Genomic DNA, 5244 nt, shown 5'->3' on the forward strand with positions numbered 1-5244 from the left:
GGGATAAACTCCAACAAGAATACTGAGTTCTGTGTTGAAACTCCAACAACAATAGTGAGTTTTGTGTTGAAATAAGGAATGTAATCAAGGTAAAGAGAAAAGGAAGTGAAATTTGTCAGTCTTTGCGGGGCAGGGGGGGTGGGGGGTGGGAGGTATACTGTTTTTGTTTTGTTTTGTTTGATCTTTTTTTGGTGGTGGAATATGGTCACTGGTGAAGGGTTGGGTGTTTGAGCATTGTATGACCAAGACATAAGCCTGAGAACTTTGTAACTTTCCACATGGTGATTCAATTAAAAAAAAAAAAGAAAGAAAGATAAAGTAAAAAATAAATAAATAAAAGAACAATAAAGATACTATAAAAATAAAAAAAATTAAAAAAGAAATAAAGAGGAGTGCTCGCTTCGGCAGCACATATACTAAAATTGGAACGATACAGAGAAGATTAGCATGGCCCCTGCGCAAGGATGACACGCAAATTCGTGAAGCGTTCCATATTTTTACAATGGAATACTATGCAGCTGTTAGAAAAAAGGAGGTCACAAATTTTTTATTTAAGTGGATCGGCATGAAAAGTTTCATGCTAAGTGAAATGAGTCAGAGAGAGAGAGACAGACATAGAAAGATTGCACTCATCTATGGCATATAGAATAACAGAGTGGGAGACTAACACCCAAGAATTGTAGAAACAACTACCAGGAGGTTGACTCCATGGCTTGGAGGCTGGCCTCACATTCTGGGGAAAGGGCAACTCAGAGAAGGGATCACCAACTATAATGTAGTAGAAGGCCATGTGGGAGAAGGGAGTTGTGGGCTGAATGAGGGCTAGAGACTGAGCACAGTGGCCACTCAACACCTTTATTGCAAACCACAACAGCTAATTAGAGGGAGAGAACAGAAGGGAATGCCCTGCCACAGTGACAGGGCGGGGTGGGGGGAGATGGGATTGGGGAGGATGGGAGGGATGCTGGGTTTACTGGTGGTGGAGTATGCGCACTGGTGAAGGGATGGGTTCCCGAACTTTGTATGAGGGAAGCATAAGCACAAATGTGTATAAATCCGTAACTGTACCCTCATGGTGATTCATTAATTAAAAATAAATAAATTTATTATAAATAAAAAAATAGAAATAAATCTAAAAAATTAAAAAAAAAGAAATAAAGAGGAAAGATAAGAGATACAGGATTGAGAAAGTTTTCTTGTTTATACATTTAATTTGAGTAATATTAAACAATAATTTAATAATTCATAATTTAATTGAATAATATTAAGCATCATACTCAGTTGTAATAGAGCACTAAACTAGAGATATTAGTTTAAAACAATAGTTGGAGTAAAGACTTGAAAGGTGGGAAGAGATGGAATAGAGCATAGATGGATGCACTAGATATGAGGAGGAAAGCATAGAAAGCATAGGAGAGCAACTGGTGAGAAACTGACTTTACCCCATCATCATAATCAATAGAATACACTTTATTTCATGCATATTATTTGATGGATATCCTGTTAAGAACTCTGCAATCATTGTAATCTCATTTAACTCTCAATAATTTAATGAAATAGGTACTTGGTGTTGCCCTGTCTACAGTTGAGAACACCCTTCAGAGTCACATGGGTGTAAGCAATGTTACAGCCATTCAAACTGATGAATCTGTCTGCAGAGCCCCCCTGAGATAATGAACAATGTCCAGAATGGATAAAATAGACATATAAGTTTATGAGAAACAAAGATACCAGAGATTGGATATCTTGAGGAACTTGAAGAAGAGGTGTGAATTTTAGAATGTGGGCAGCCTAGAAGCACATGGTGGTCATCCTCTGGGAGCAGAAGATTGGAGTTTACAAGGGACAAGGCAGAAAAGTCTGAGGTGATTAGAATGTCTATCAAGGCCAAGTGTTGGTGGCTGAACTAGAGGAAAGATGGTGAGTGTCTAAGTAGCCAGGAGCCAAGCATCTATGACTCTGAGTTGTTAGTGCATGAAGTATATCTAGAGTTGCTTTATCCTGCTTGATCCTGAAAATGCCCAGCAATGGAAGCCACTAAAATGATCAAAAACTTGGAGTAAAAAAGAGGAAAACCAGGATGGGAAATGTTAACATTTTTTAATAAAAATGAGCACTGGAGAGATAGCTTAAGGAACTGAGTACATACAGTAGTCCTGGCTTCAGTCCCTGCCACCAATATTTCTCTGAGCATCACTGAGAGGACAAAGGTGAGAATAGACCCCAAGCACTTCTGGGTGTGATAATTCCTACTACCCCACCCTCCAATGCACATTATAAAATGCACATTATAAAATGACTAAGAAGTTCACAGATCAAACCAGTAGGGCTAATACTGGTAGTAGGAGTGAATGTTGAGTTTCTAGTGAATGCTGATTTTTACATGGGGATAAAAAGTGATGAATTGGAGGAAGATCTGTAAAGCAAAAAGAAATCTCCTGGATTCTGTATTTTTAGGAGGAGAAGCTTCTTTCAAGTGATTTTCTGGTAAGTGGGTCTGTAGAAAAGAGCCAAGTTTTCTGAAATACTAAAATAGTAATGGAAAATTTCAAGAGCATATTTAAGAAAAGAATTTTCTCCCTTCACCTGTACAATTGTGGTAGATGATGATGCAATAATAAATGGTCAATAAGAAACATATAACTCCTGGCCTCATGAATTTACAGGATAGGTTAAAGCATTAATTAAGTGATAATGGCCACAAAAGCACTTTACCTAAAGTTGTGACAAGTGGATTTTTTTTTTTTAAAAAAAAGCACTCCAGTATGCAATATGCCATTCTCTCTATAAACCATGAGAACCTAACCTGTCCTGACAGGAACAAGAAATTTCAGTGACAGTAGTAGGATTCACTACCCCGGATAGAAGAGCATTCCGAAGTTTACAGATATGAGCTTCATATTTACATGCAGAGAGATATGAATGTTGAGGTTGAGAGTTTAGGGCAAGGGAGAGGAGGAACATAATAGCATGCACCTTAACCTATGGGTAAGAGAACATAATTGAAGGAGCTCATGTTCTGCTTGAGCAAGTGTAGAAGAAACGTGTGTCTCAAAGGGCATAGCTGGCTTCAAGTTTCTGGACTAGACCCTGGGGTCATGTGGCTTCAGTTTCTCTGCTGCTGAACTTCTTGACCTTCTGGAGGTCAGCAGGGGTTGCGACCTGAGTGGAGTTGCTGTCTTTGTCAAACTACATATTCTCTTAGATGTACCTGTTTCTGTGGCTGGAGACTGTCTCCTTAATGTGCTAATCTGAGATTCACACCTGTATCCCATTTCCACGAATCAAGGACAATTAATCAATTTATTGAAATAAGTCAATATGATGACTACACCTTAATATAACAAAATTGATTATATTTCATTACATATTAGTATAGTTAAAGTATAGACAGCTTCAAAGGTGACCCAAGTAATCTTAGGTATCTTTGCCCAACACCCACCAGTCCCCTGTAAAAACTTGTTTCTTACAAATAGACTACCACACCATGGAGGTATTATCATCCTTGGGATGGAATTACAGTGGATTATGACTTCCTCTTTTTAGTAAAATTTCTTGCTGACTTTGAAGAAACAAGTTGACAAAGTTAGAGAGGTCCAACATGTCTAAGTGAGGATGGGCTCCAGCCCACAACAACGGGGACTGAGAGATTCAGTTTTTTCAAACCTTAACTGACTGCCAAAAACCACGTATGTGAACATGGAAGTAGATCCTTCCTCAATTGAGCTTTCATACAAGGTCCAAGTTCAGGCTTATATTTTGATTAAAACCTCATGAAAGATTCAGAAATAAAGGACCCAATGAGTCATGTCTAAATTGAAGACCTACAGAATCTATGAGGTCACAAATGTGTGTTTCTTTTAACCCCTAAGTTTTAAGATGCTTTGCTAAACGACAGTAGATGACTAATATCATTAATAATTTAGTGCAGTCATTTTCTATAGGACTTTTCAGAGAAACTAGTAGTTTTATGGGTCTAGTTTAATAATATACATCATTTGTACCCTAATGGTTTTTGACTTGACATCCTATAACAGAAAGCATTCCATTTGGAGGCCAGCATCCACTTACTTCCCTTATATTACAGGGAATTTATCTATACACCATGGAGTAAAATATTGATGGGAAATGATAACTTCTATTGTCAAGATCTGAATGTCCCAATTCTTACTCTCACTCTCTCCTATAACAGCATGCTAGGTCTCTCCCAATAGAATCTCCTCTGACATGATTTGAAAGTCACAGAAGGAAAAGAGAGGTGAGTGGAAATCTGTTTATTATACTGGTGAACTTCTGATCAGATTGTGACATCATGAGATTGTGACTCAGCTTCACGTTTCTTGCTTCCCTCTATGGTTCTTCAGTGTTTGCATGCTCCAATCCTGGTCTCCAGTTCCTCTGTTAATTGCAGGAACAGAAATGTCTTCAAATTATCCATCATCACTTTCTTTTTCTTTGAGGCTCTTAAGTGGTACAGTTTTCCCATCATGCAAGTCTGATCAATGAACATGTTACTCACCCACTGCTTGTTAGTAACATCTTACTAGGTGACAGAGAGAAATTAGAGAAAATCTGGGGCATGTATCCAATATACTGTTTTAATGAGCTCTAACAGGGCTCAACCAAAGGCTTAATTTCCTTCTTCAGATGAGTCCAGTTATAACCTCTCAAGAATATTCCCATTGGCCCACTCAGTTGAAAATGGAAAAATGTAGTCAACCAAAATCTTTGGACAACAAAATCTCACACAACCACTATGAGTAATCCTTTCACTATTCTGATGGGTTCTTTGCATCAAAGTGGAACACACTCATACCACTGCTGCAAGTTTTCCAAGAGATGTTGTCTAAAACCAGGAACAAGCAGACCTCGAGTGGGAAAGTAGACGTTTTGTTCAATGAGGAATGGGCCAGATGCACAACCTCTGTTTGAGGATCATATTCTCATAAAGGCATTCTTTCAGTTTTCCATGAAAGTGTTGCAGCCTCCTACCTCCACAATTCTGATATTTGACAGAAGAGATGCTGGATTCCCCTGCCAGAATCAAACTTTTTATTTTTCTTACTTTCTGCTGCTTGGACTCTTCTTATTAATGGCATGAAATACATTTAAGTGTTTTCAAGTTATGATGTTTTCAAGTCTGCATTGGTAGATGAAGAATAAGAAAAAAGTGATCTACATTAAATCCAACTTATATTATTGATTAACTTTAAAGATTATTTTCAGAATTATTAAACCAGTCCA

At 37.9% G+C, this 5244-nt stretch overlaps 1 non-coding gene across 1 annotated transcript; it reads left to right on the forward strand.

Moving 5' to 3' along the window:
- The first annotated feature begins 392 nt into the window (after positions 1–392).
- On the forward strand, positions 393–499 carry LOC129398956 (U6 spliceosomal RNA). Its single transcript, XR_008626815.1, has one exon. It is a non-coding gene; the product is annotated as a U6 spliceosomal RNA (small nuclear RNA).
- The last annotated feature ends 4745 nt before the right edge of the window (positions 500–5244 follow it).

This window comes from Sorex araneus, chromosome 9 (assembly GCF_027595985.1).
Source record: "Sorex araneus isolate mSorAra2 chromosome 9, mSorAra2.pri, whole genome shotgun sequence".
In the NCBI taxonomy this organism is placed as follows: Eukaryota; Metazoa; Chordata; class Mammalia; order Eulipotyphla; family Soricidae; genus Sorex; species Sorex araneus.